Source organism: Gopherus evgoodei, chromosome 2 (genome assembly GCF_007399415.2).
Source record: "Gopherus evgoodei ecotype Sinaloan lineage chromosome 2, rGopEvg1_v1.p, whole genome shotgun sequence".
NCBI classification, from domain to species: Eukaryota; Metazoa; Chordata; order Testudines; family Testudinidae; genus Gopherus; species Gopherus evgoodei.
Window position 1 is genome coordinate 25421846 of NC_044323.1, and position 14107 is coordinate 25435952.

Below are 14107 nucleotides of genomic sequence, written 5' to 3' on the forward strand. Positions count from 1 at the left end.
TGATTGCCCATGTCCCAGTCTCTGAGAGCCAGGTTTGGATGAGGTTTCAAAGAACCTTGAAGTAAATTGGATAGTGCATGGGGAGACACTGTAGGTTGCTTAGCATGAATATAATATGTTCTCTTCAGCTGATCCTGCTTAGGAGAATTGCAGCTGTATTATCCACTAGCTGCAGCCTTGTGAACTTCTCATCTAATCCTATGAATAAAAAGTTACAATAGACTATCTCAATATTGTTTTACATCCTGTTTATGGCTACCAAAGCAATGTCACAAGTGATATGATTATTTAAAACTACTACTATATGGCTCTCCAAATCTGTCAACTTGGTATCTTCCCAATTCTCCTCAATCTTCCTCTTGAAATTAATTTATTTAGCTAAAAGATTTCATGCTGGCATCAGAAGTTCTCATTTGAATGAAGTTTTATGGATCTTGCATAGCCCCTCCAAATGTTTGCTCTCCTCACAGTATATTACAGTTTCAGTGCAGCAATGGACAGGGACATGTTATAATTTCACTTTGTCAATGGCTAAAAATGTTGTTCTTTTCCACTCAAGGATAACTAGTGTGTGATTGAACAGCTGGCTCATTCATAGTTAGTTTATAATTTAGAATTAGATGCCAGCTCTGATCTTTGGAGGGCAGATGAGCATCCATCACTGTTCTGTGTCAGTTTCTTGCAGTCAAAAGTAGGAGCTTAATAAAGAGTATCATTTCCCCTTTTAACCTTAATAGGTAACAAGTAGTTTGTTTGATGATTTTTGACATCTGACGCACTGTGGCACTATTGTTTTTTCTCACAGTTTAAAAAGTCATGCTGCAAAAATATTGACCTTTTTCCCTATCCACCATTTGAAGGATTCACCATTCTTTTCTTTTTATCCATTGTGCACAAATTACTTCTTGCTTTACTTGTCGTTTTGCAAATGAATTACATCTTGGTAAAGTGACTTGGTAGGTAATGGACCAGATCCTCAGATAGTGTAAAACATTGTTGTTCCATTGACTTTGGTTTACACCACCTGAGAATTGGGTCAAAATCTGCCTATCAATGCAATTGAAGGTATAACTAAGGGCAGAATATGGCCCAATGGTATTTGGCAAAATAAAATGAAAAAAACCTTACATGACAGGGTTCCTGTGCTTTGCTTTGTCTTGTGTGCTTTTTTTTTTTTTTTAATTTGATCCTGCAATAGGCCTTGGCAAGCTGAAAGTTATGGCTGTGTGATCACTTTCTGTTCCACTTGTTTCCTGTCACATCACCAGATTTATATGTACTCCTTGTATGGTATGTTGTAGCTTGCACAATTTGACATATAAAAAATTGTGTGATGGTATTACCTTAACTATCACAAACCCCAAACTGTCTTCTTTGAAGGGCTAGTGACTTTTTTCTGCATAACATATTTTTTCTGATGAAAAATGGCCTTTTTTCAAATGGAACTTTTTGTGAACAATTGTTGATGTCATCTACCTTTCTTGTGTTTCATAAATTTTTTTTTCAATGTTTTTATCAGTTTTTATTTAAAACATTATCAATTTCTCAGTATATGAAATTGTTCAACAGTTTAAAATACATTTGATGAGAATTTCTATTTAAAAATTGATAAACGTGAAAACTTTTTATAAAGAAGCAGAAATAGCTCTGTTTTGAGCCTTGCGCTATAGAAACAATCTTGAAATTTTTCACAACTGATTTTTTTTTCCATATTTAACCAGCTCTACTACTTTGCTACTTTTCTGAACAGGGTCCAGCACAATGGGACCCTGATCTTTGATTGGGGTTCCTGGGTACTATTTTACTACAATAACAATATGTTCGTATATTAAAATAAACATGACTTTTTTCATCTATTTTTCTTCCTCAAAAAATATTCCTCTTGAAATAAGCATTCCTGAATGCAGTGGGTCAGTCTATATTTTGATGATTTTAATCAAATGCGATCTTGACTTTCAATTATGTTCATCCGAAATATAAAACATTTATATTATTTAAATATTTAAAATATAAACCAGGAAAATCCTGATTGAGATTAAAGATCATAGTATATGTTTAGAAGGGTGTTTTACCTGCATAATACTCTCTGCCATAAACTCAAATATCACATATATTTCTGTTCAGTTTCATTCCAGATCTATTGCATAATTCCATTCTCAGAAGCATTCAGTGTTACTCATCCCATAATTTAGTATCTCTCTCTATTGTACTTTAAGCAGCAGACTTTATATCATAATCTCTCCTACTTACATAAGCTGATAAACTACAACTTCCAGAGGACAAACTTATCTTCATATATTTGCATCCCGCGGCCAAAGCCTCCCCTGCCCTCAGGTATTACAAACTCTCTTAGAAGTCAATCAAGGCCTGATCCTACACCCTTAAAATCAGTGGGAGTTTTGCCTTTGACTTCAAATATACGAAAGACACCTGGGAGAACAGGGGACTGCAGGAACAGGTCCTTCTTGACTGCAATAGAAACTGTGTAGAGAAGCTGAGGCATGGATGTGTACTCTATGACAAACTCATTCCCCTTGTACCTGTTATAACTTAGCTGACATTCTAGCTATTGTGTAACAATGGAATAAGATTCATCTAATCAAACATGCCAATTCAACTGTTGCTATGTGGGTAAGCCACCTTCATTTTCCAGAAAGACAAAATGTTCTTTTTCTTTCAATATGGAACTTTGAAGATACACTATGCTTTTAAGATTCCTTTTTTTTTAATAATAAAAGGAAATAGTTAGATAAAAGTTAAAGGTGATTCACTGTCTTATGTAAATTACAGAACTCCATTTAAATTATGGAATTATATAGCGCAAAATATAATAATAATATGAATTGGTATAGTACAAGCCAATTATCTCTCTGTAAAAATATCTAAAATGATTCCACTTAAGCAATAAGGAAACATTTCTGAGTAATAAATAGCATGACTTGGATGATTTTATAAGGTATTAGCTCTAAGTCATGATGATGATCAAACTGCCAATATGGTAATTATGCTTTGAAATAGGAGCTCTGGGGCACCTGAGTGATAGAATGAATTTGAGGTCCATGAGTGAAGACCTCAATGTGAAGTCAATAGAAGTTTTGGTATTGACTTCAATAGCCAGGATTTCACCCCAGATCTCCACTGCCCTATAGACACCAAACCAAATCACACCAGATGAAGATTTGACCCACTATGTTTTTAAACAACTTTCCAGTGCAAAACCTAGTTCCTTAAATCCAGTGGGAAAGTGCCATTCATGCTATTCTTCACAAAATTATGAAGGACTTTCTGAGATACAAAAACCCCACACAAAGGCACACAGAAGAAATCCTTCATTAGATGCCTGCCACTTGATCACCTTTGGCTGTATTTCATCAACTGTCACCAGTTAAGAAAGGTTGGGCATAATCAGTTCTTGGTAGGCCCTCAAGGAAAACACGTGTGATGCAGGAAATAGCGTTACTATCTACTAAATTACACTTCTTCCCATAAGTCTGAATTGAACAAATGTTGCTGCATAGTGTTGGGGGGCTCTCTGTTACAAGAGTTGTTGCTCTTGGAAGAGGAATAAAATCAAGGTCCTGGTTAAAGCTGTGTTCATTAAGATTCCCCTAGTTCACATCACAAAAATATGGATGTTAACCTGGATGTTTTGGCTGAATTCCAATGTGAAAAACTATGTTCTACCTATATAAAAAATTCTCCTGTGGTTTCAATTTGATAAAGCATCCTTCAGCTCCTGTCCTAAAATGTCCTAGGATGTTGCTGTGCTCTGTTGCATTGTTGTTGATAATGCTTTTGCCCTCCTTCTGGATAAAAGGCACTATATCAATGTAAGCCATTATCAATGAATGCAGAGTGGAGGCTCAGTTCGGCTTTTATTTAACAAATTACCGTGTTTCTAACTTTGCAGCTCTTTTGTGTTCAAGTTTCTCTCTCCTCACCTCTCCTAGTTTTTAACTCATGGATGAACCCTTTCTGGCAGCCACTTTATCTTCCTTCCAGCTGGCAGATCAAATAAACACCTTCTTTGGGAACTGATGCTAATACACAAGTAGATCAGAAGAAGGGAATGTTATTTAGCAATGCAGCCAGCCTCACTTCCCTTGCTCCCCACCCTCACAGATGCTGATTATAACTGCATTCCTAAAGAAGGCTGGACTGGTAACTCAACCTTGAATCTCTTGTATGGCAACAGACTGTAATGTTCCGTGCCAGACAATGTTGTGATGTTTACAATGAACACTTAGGTACCCAGGGTGTTGATACCTCTGATCAAACATCTGAGTCCTCCCACTCCACCTCAAATGACTTGCCCTCCCAGTGGCTGGAAAGTTATTTTCAACTATTTTTGTTTTCAGTTTAATTGCAAACTCTACTCTTTTCAGTTCAAAGGCTCAGTGATGCCTATGAGACACAGCCCTTCCTTGGGAGGTGGAGTGAAACTGCATTCTCCCAGGAGGTGCCCCAGGAGGCTATCCTAGAGCTCCTGAGTGTGCAAAGGCAATGGGCCTACTGCTACCCCTTCATGGGGTGCACATTACTCTCCCTTTCTTGACTGTCTATCTCTGATGGCATATGTGTAAAGTGGACAGAGCTATGGTTTCCCATCAACCCATGTCCCTTTTGGGGCACTATGTGCTCCTTGGAAGAATAGGGAGAGAGACTACTATCCAGGCTCCCCAGAGCTCAAGGACTACAGTTGTTGTTGGCCTTTATGCAGGCTGGGTTAGGGGGAAAAGAAGGCTCTTAGCACACTCTGCCCTTGCACACCATCATGCTCAGCATTGCAGTAACTAATTTTTGGGCGCAGTAAAAATCACTTGGATTTGCAAAGCCTGCATTAGGCACCTAGTCTCCCTGTACAACAAATGGGGAGAGATAGGCCTCTGCGAGTGGCATCCACAGAAGCTAGCACACTAGACAGGAGCCATCTATGCTAGCCAACAGGATATGTTGATGAGAGGCGTGTCAGGTGGCTTAGGAGCCTAATCCGTTTCTTGTGAGAATAACTTGGGCAGAGCCTAACTCCACTTGAAATGTCTGGTGAGGTAGAGGAGGAGGAAGGAGGATTCTTATAAACTTTAAGCCAGGGGCTCGGGTACTCACCTAGGATGTGGGAGACCCTGCTTCAATTTCCCTTTCTGCCTGATGAGGAAAAAGAATTCTAATAGAGGTCTTCCACCTTTCAGGTGAGTGCCTTAACTACCGGACTATAGAGTGATTCTCGCTCTGGCCAGATTAATATTTAATTGAAGCGGAATGGCTGTGAGGGGGGTCCCTGGCACCTCCTCCCACTGGCCAGCCATTTGGTGTGGAGTTAGGCATGCTCATAACGTGTCTACTGTGTCAGGCCCTGCAGATGATATGGGTAGAGGAAAGCCTGTTTTCCCCTGGTTTGAAGAGTGCACTGGGCTTAGGTGGGAGATAGGCATCTGGACTCCTGGAGTGTGGCAGTAGCATACATGCCCATAAGCAGAAACATAGGACATTTACAGTGGAAATCTAGTCACTAAGTGAATTTAGGTGCTTGCAAGGTTAAGCAGCAGCCAAGCAGTGATTTTGTGTAGCAAAACAGTCCCTAAAACTGGGATTTAGGCACCTAAATCTGGGCTTTACATACCTAAATCTGTTTGTGGATGTGGCCCTTAAATCTGTGTCATAAAATATCTCTTAGCAAGATTATCATTTTTGGTACGTTTGATAAACAGTGGCGTATGCCAATAAAATGCAGGTATTTTCAGCATTGCCAGGAAGGTGGGAAATTGCTTTTACTAGAAGCAACACAGAGAAATTCTACCAAGAACTACATAAATCATATGTAATGATTCTTAACATTCTGACGGTAATACTGTGTTATTGTAGTACATTGAATTCAAAGTGCAGAACTGCAGTGTGCTTTGCTTTAGAATCTCATCTACTCAAAATATAGTACAAAATATATTATTTTTAAAAAATATGAGGAGTAGGTGGTAAATATGCCAGCACAGAAATTTCCTTAGCTAAATTGTAATTGTAGGGGAACTGGTAGCAACCCTATACTTAGATTGCCTAACACTTTTTGACTATAAAAGTTTCTCCTCTTGCAACTTCTTTTTAAGAAGCTCTAGCTAGCATATCCATTGTTTGCAAGCCTTTGAAATGCATTAGGACTGGGGTGGGCAAACTATGGGCAGTGGGTTATATCCGGCCCCTCAGGGCTGGATCCAGCCTGTGGGATTGCCCCCCGTAGTGCTGTGGGTCCCATGCTGCTCTCAGAAGCGGCCGGCACCAGGTCCCCGCAGTCCCCAGGCAGGGAGGCAGAGGGCTCCTTGTGTTGCCCTGGCCTCCAGGCCCTGCCCCCCTAACAGCTCCCATTGGCTGGGAACTGTGGCCAATGGGAGCTTGGGGGGAGGTATCTGGAGGCACGGCAAGGGCAGCACACGCGGAGCCCTCTGCCTCCCTGCAGCGGCTCAGGGTTGGATTCAGAGAAGGCATGCAAGAAGCCTACCCTGGCCCAGATGCATGCCGCTGCCATCCTGGAGCTGCATTAGACAAGCTGGAGCCCAAATCCCTCCTGCACCCCACCCCTCAACTCCCTGTCCTAAGCTCCCTGCCTGCATCCTGCACCCCTCCTGCACCGCAACTGCCTGCCCTGAGCCCCCTGTCACACAATTTCCCCACCCAGATGTGGCCCTTGGCCCCAAAAGTTTGCACACCTCTGCATTAAGAGGAAATCCGTTGGACTAGTGAGGTGCCTTTTCTTTATCCCATGAACTTCTGTTCAGATTTTACTCAGGTTTACTTGTGTTTGCTAGCAAAATGTTGGCAACGTGACAAAATAATAACTAAACATGAATATGCTTAAGTGCTGGGCTCATGTCTCTGCCAAAGTAGCTGCAGCAGTAGCAACAGTACACACTGTCCTGGGAAGCCTCAGAGCTGCTGTAGGGTGGGGGTTGGAACAGATTGCCGGACCAAGTTCTTTGCAGCCCAAGCACTTCCAGACTGATGAGTCCCCTTCTGGGCTAACAGCCTGTTGTCAGCTAATGTAGCTAGTCCTGTAGCTCAAATGATAGCAGTCTATGCTGACATTTCTGCAAGCAAACCCTGATGCTGCATGAGGGGGCGGTAGAATTTGTTTTTACCTCTTTTTTCTTTAAAAAAAATAATAGGATACTACATAAGAAGGGTGAAAAAGCACCCTAAGTTAAAAGAACATTCAGGTTTGTCAAACACTCAAAAGTTAGAAAATATCAGATTTATAGTTGCCTCTGCAACCTTAACTCAATTCACATGTGTATCTGACGTATGGTACCGTTTTTAATGACATGATCACATGGTATTCTTTCAACAGGACCCCTGACTCATTCTGTGAATGGGATGGGTACACAGAGGGGCAGAATAAACCTTACATATGTAACTGGAAATGTCACATTTACAGTCTTTCAGGATCTTGACTTTATAGCTTAAATAACATTATTTTAATGTGGCTTTTCATGTAATCCTATTAACACCCATTTTGCTGAGTGAGTGTGCTAAAGAAAAATAAGTTTGGGAAAACATCCAATAATGCTTACAAATGCAACAATGCACATTGTTTTAATTTAAGTTTAAATACTAATGATTTAAACAGCTGACTACAATTGCACCAAACAGAACGATAGGGCTCATATTTCTTACAAGCAAGAAAAGGTCCTCCTGGCCACTGAAGGTAAATGCACATCTTTCAGAGAGGGCTGATTATTTTTTTTAATCTGTCTTCTGAGGAATACCCTTAGGCCAACAATTTGACCTACTGTACGTTGTTTCTTCTAAAGCACTTTGCCAATTTCTTGCATTTTAATTTGGAAGCTAATGTCTGTCAATGCTCTTTATAATGGAAGTAGCTCAGCACTAATGAACCAACATTCGGGCCAAAAGACAATGAAAGAGTTCTATTTAATCTTTTCAAAGGTTTTATTACAAGCCAAACAAATGATTTACTAGTGCCTTGAAAGAGTCTGGGTAATGGGAAAGGTTATTTTTTAAAATGTTAAAATATTGGCCACTGTGCAATGAGAGACATGCTTTTAAAGGGTGGTTTTCAGACTTGATTGACAATACACATTTTAAAAGATATCCTTAATATTTACATTTTAGAAGAAAAAACTGATTTAGCTTAATTCCCTGTGAGCTCTGAAGGGTTAACTCACCTGTTCCTTTCAGACATAAGGAAACAATGGCACAGTCTATCCATTTAGATATGATTTGTTTGACCACAGCTGATTGGCTAGGAGTGCCCTTGGCCTTTCCTGTTTCTTTGTTTATTGAGGGCCTGGTTCAGCCACCTGTCTTGTGATGTATGTTACTCACAAGTAGCCCCATTTCATTACATTGTGCTGTCTAGTTTAGGCATCACCCAGCATTGCTTTCTATGTGGTCTTGAGCAGCCCTAGAGAAGCACTCTGACTCATTCTCTTAGAATTCTGGGGTGTGATGGGCATAATCCACCAGAACGTAAGATGAAGGAGGGTTCACAAATTGTATAGTTATTTGGGACAGCAAGTGGAAAAAACAGGAATGGGGGAGAAAGTTAGACATACAATAGAGGGGAACTGGAAAGGGATACTGAGGAGAGAAACCCGGCCAATGCCTACTGCTGCATGATGGAGTCTCAGTCAACTGTCCCAGAGAAAGAGAGAAAACCCATGTTCTTCCAGAAGCTGGCTGATAGAGTGGAGGAGGGGAAGGCAAAGCTATTAGTATCCCTTAGCAAAGCATTCTGAAAATGGGAGCAGCCAGATGAAACACAGATTCTTCTAACTCAGGCAGGTGCAGGGAAAATGGTGCTGCAAATGGAGTGCTATGGGAAACAGCAATGGAGAGGGACATGCGTAAAGGCTGTGCAGGTCAAAATGTGTTGGCAGAGTGAAGAGAGGCAGCACCTTGGAAGAAGATACTGGGTTGGGGACTACAGGCACACATACTGTGGCTGGCTGCCTTAAAAAAACTATGGACTCCTCAGAGGGGAAAAGTCTTTGGGTATCCTGAGTTCTGAAAATTTATGGGAAAAAGAGAATGAATGCAACTGCTGTTGAAATAAATATTCTTCGGAGAACTGTTCCAGTCTCTGTCTTCCTTTTTCCTACCATATGTCTGTGATGAACACACCAGGAAGTACCTGCTGACAGCCTCTCACAGTTCTTGTATAGCCAGATGCTGTATGCCTGCTACTATACTTCTTTATTAATATAGACAGCTCCATTAGCCAGTGCAGATGGTGATCTAGAGACTTCTCCTCCCTGCTCATCCTCACTCCTACTCAAGTGTAGAGCTACGATAGGGTGGGGAAACCTTCTCTGAGTGAAGATACTAGAGCTGAGTGAACTTCTTCACCCAAATGCAGATTCAGGTTGACTGAAAGATTTTGTGATTTCAGGTTGAAATTGCCAAATTAGGGGATGCTTTAAATAAAAAAAAAGTCTAAAAATGTTTAATTTTGCCATTTTAGAAACAATGTTGAAAATGTTTCACTTTTTTATTTGAAATGCCTTTTTGTTCTGAATTTTATTGCAATTTTATTTTAAAAAAGGTTTAAAAACTTGAACATGAAACATAATGTTTTGTTTGACCCAAATGAAATGAAATCTCTTTGATTCTTTTGGTTTGCTTAAAATATGAACAAATTTAATTTTGGGTTGTCCCATAATGAAGTTATATTTTGGGTTAGGCCAATGGACAAAAAAAATCAGTTATTTGCATAGCTGCACCCTCTCCCTTCACCTTAGCAACTAGAATAAGGACCAGGAAGAGTTTGGACAACTGATTTCAATAGGACTATTTTCAGATTTACTCAACATATAGAAAGAGGGAAATGGAAGAAACTGGAGATGAGCCCTCAGTTCTTTCCACCTACATTTGAAAATATTACCGGTAGCCTAACACACAGAGGTAACGTCAAGCTCTTTTATTAAACCTCACTATAACTTTATTCTTTTTATGGAATAATGGAGTGGTGCATTGCCATGGTGGGTGTGTGAGGGTGGGGGGTGGGGATCGGGGATGAGGAGGTACTGCTGTCATTTCTTTTTATACTTCATTATCTGTTTGATTAATCTGACTTTCATTCCACCATAGTTTAACAGCTCATTTGTCTGGTGTGTTATTAGTAAGTACATTTTATTATCTGGCATATTAACTGCCAAAGCTCCAGAGACCATGACACAAACCTATGAACTGAAACATGATGTCTCCCCGGACCATTGCTAAGCAGCTCCATAAGAGAAGGACATAATGGACAGACCGAATATACTCTCTTCTTTTCCAATCAAAGTCAAAGCATGTGTTATTTAGAAGTGGATAGATTTAAATCATTTACAAGACACTGTAGTCTTCAGATTCCCTGTGTGTTCATATTACCGTCTATGTTCGCCCTCAGACCTCACACTATCTGAGTTATAAAAACTGATCTCCTTCTGGTTAACACCTGTTTATTCTCTTATTTATGTCTAACCATAACACTGTTTTGTTTTATAACAATGAGATTTATCAATATAGTCTAAGTGGCCCAGATAATAAGATAGAAGATTGTATTTTCTCATAGGAAGTGAGCATAGATTTCATTTAGCCCTTCTAGGCTTGCTCCTGTGCCCTCTGGAGTCTAGCAAAACACCCATTGGCGCCAGTGATGCAAAAGCAAGACTCTTGCGGTTAAAGGCCTGTTCTTGCACCGCTGAACTCAATGGACATTTTACCATTGTTTTTAGTAAGACCAGGATTGGGCTTTTAGTAGGCAGAGAGGAAGTATGGTGCCATGGGCAGAGCTAGGGAGAGAAAGCAAGGAGCCAACTAATTAGCTAGTGTTTGTATAGCATTTTGATTAAGAAGCAATGAGCAATAAGAAAATGCTATACTAAGTAGTGTTTAAACTGTGAAATGATGCATTTTCCAACTCTCATTCATCTGGATCTGTGGTGGGCAACCTGCGGCCTGCAGGCCACATGGGGCGCATCAAGGTAAGCTGATTGCAAGTTGTGCGACATTTTGCGGACATTGAGTGTCTGCAAGCATGATCCTCCACAACTGCAGTGGCCTCAGTTCACCATTCCTGGCCAATGGGAACTACAGGAAGCAGCGGGCCACAGGGACGTGCTGGCCACCGCTTCCTGCAGCTTCCATTGGCCGGGAACTGTGGACCACAGCCACTAGGAGCTGTGGGAGGCCATGCCTGCAGATGGTCAATGTCAGCAAAATGTCTCACAGCCCTCAATCAGCTTACCAGAGGGCCACAGGTGGCCAACCATTGATCTGGATAGGTTCCTTTGTGTTTGCTTTCTTATACACATTACTGATATCAAGTTTCAGTAACAAAAATGTGAATTTCAAACTCATTTGCAAGTACTTATGGGATCTGAATTTTAAATTCCAAGACATAAGTATGTGCTGGAAATATTTATCTACTCAGAGAACAGAAAAAATACCGTGTCACGTAAGAGATCAATTTAAGCAATGCTACTCAAATTCTGAATAAGTGGTCAATTGATTTAAAATCTGAAAATATTTGAGTGAAATTAAACAATGAATAAACTGCAGAAATATATTCAGCACATGTTCTGCAAACAGTTTACATTTGTCATCTGAAATATTGCCTTTGAATTATTCACTCAACTCTGACCATTAAGAAGTTAAATGTATTGCAATTTGCTCAGTTACATGAATTGTTCTCTTGTAGTTGCGTGCACATAACTATTACTGACATTAATAGGAGTTACATACAGGATTGGACTGAGTGTGGAGAGAGTGAAAAGGCAAATGCAGAGAAACTGAGGAAAAAGGATGAAAGAAATTTGAATGAAAAAATGCACATGAGTCAGATCCTCAACTGGTGGAATTTCAGTGCAGCTGAGGCTCTGGTCCAATATTAGCTACACATTATATAGAACATCTACCTGTTCCAATTCAGCTTTTGGGAGATGTAGGTCTTCTACTTTTAATACTTAGTGCAGACTTCCCTTAAGCTAGAAAAATGCAATTAAAAAAAAATTAAGCACTGTAGAAGAAAAATAGATTAAAAATACAGGTTAAAAATTAATACATTTTAACTCATTTTGAATCCCTTCCATAATAAGAGATTTACAAAACTGCAACCTTCATCAGCTTCACTCCTCCCTATTTAGATTCTTACATGTCATTCCAATTAAAAAGATGGGCTGTGTTCTAACAGCATGTTAGAGATTGTCTTAGACGATCATATGAATTTTCTGTTGGGAGTGACAGAGTTAAGTCATTTTTGTCAAATACGTATATACTACAAAGAAATGGGAACATGAAAGAGAATTAGAGGAGAAGGAAACAGATAAAATGCTAAACATTTACTCAGCATCTGTCTTTAAAAATGAAGATTGAATTTTATCCAAACCAGGAATCAGATTTCCAGGGGAAGCAGATGAAAAATTAGAGTTTGCAGAATGCAGCAGAAAAATGCTTATTGAAAGGTTACAGCCTTTTAAAATTGACAAGGTTCCTTGACTAGATTACATACATCCAGGAGTGCTGGAGGAAGTGGGGGTGGAAACTGAAGAAGCAATAGCAGCATTTTCACAAGTTCACTCAATTTTTATTCTCTTCAAGATTCAGAGAGAGATCTGAAGATTGAGAAAATGGGTCACATAATTTTTTTCACTTCAACACAAAAAAAAAAAGGAAGGAAGGGGGGCTGTGGATGTAAGAAACCTGGTTCAATCTGTTTGTTAGTGTTGTGGGAAGAGACTGCAGAAGTATAAAAAAGGGAAAGTGACTCCAAGTATGATGAAGGATAAAATGTCACACTGCGCACCACTGTCCAGTTAAGGACCTCCAGCCTTTCTCTGTGTGAGAGGGATTCTGTATAATATATTCAGATTATCGAGGATGTTACTATTGTGGTAGACAGGGAACATCAAACAGTAAGAATCCACACACCCCCTGCTAATTTCTCCACATGATATTTAAGTGTACCACAGAAGCGTCTTTTAGACCATTCCATGTTGGTCTTCTAGAGAGACAGACAAGATGGTAGACAAAATTTTCTAATATGCATTCTTTCATCAAATTCAAACAGGCCAAACACTGAAATAAAACACCATTCCAAGATGCAGATATACTTTAACTTCTGAAATGTATCCTGGCTCAGAACTATATTACCAGTGTCATATCCAGTTAACTACAGATATGCTAACTCACAAGTCGCAATGTAGAACCACTTCTAATGTTCTGGCTAGAAATTCTTACTTGACAGCTACATTTGCCACATATTTTAAGGAAGGTTTGTATTCTACTTTATCTACTTGGAGGTCATGATACAATTCCAGAGCTGGTTAAATTCTAATTCCACAAGGTTGCAGTATTTATTGTCAAAGAGTTGTCATTCAGTGATGCACAACAGTAATGTTTCTGAATGGCTTAAAATTGAATAGTGTGTAGTCTGGTGCTGCTCGAATAAATGAGAGTGGGGTGAAGGGAAGGGTGTGTGTAAAATTGGTGGGGCAGTTCAAGCAAAGAAGGTTATATGTATCCTATATGCAGCCAGAATTTGGGTAGAATCAGATTGACACAGTTGGAAGCAGCCATCACAACATGGAATCTGTAGCTGCCAGTTAGCAGAGCTCAAACAGAATCATCTGTGTTTCCTTTTAATGAGCTGCTGCAGAAATGTTGCCTCTGTCTAATGTGCGGACCTCATGGTTCATTCTCACCACGCTTTGTTTACTGGTACATCATCTTTGCTAGCTACCGCCTGCAACAGGCAATCTGGGGATGTGTGACTGTATGCTGACTGATAGCCATGGGGGGTAGCCACAGGCCACATTAGAAGTTTTATGGCACAGGATAAAAATACGTCAGGTTCTTGAATCAGTGCTTATCTTCAGAACTGTGGAAACTCCACAGAAGTATCATGGACTAAACTGTGAAATTTTAGAATGCACAGAGCTCATCATTAGTTTTTCAAACACATTTCACAATGTTATGTAACAGATGAAGAACAGTGGCCAGGAAGATAATTAATAAAAATATAAGATGAGAGGCTATAGTGATACAGATTAGAATATAACTAACCAATGTTCCAGTGTAGGGCAAGGCTTCAATATACTTGTTGAGTGTCTCTTCTTCA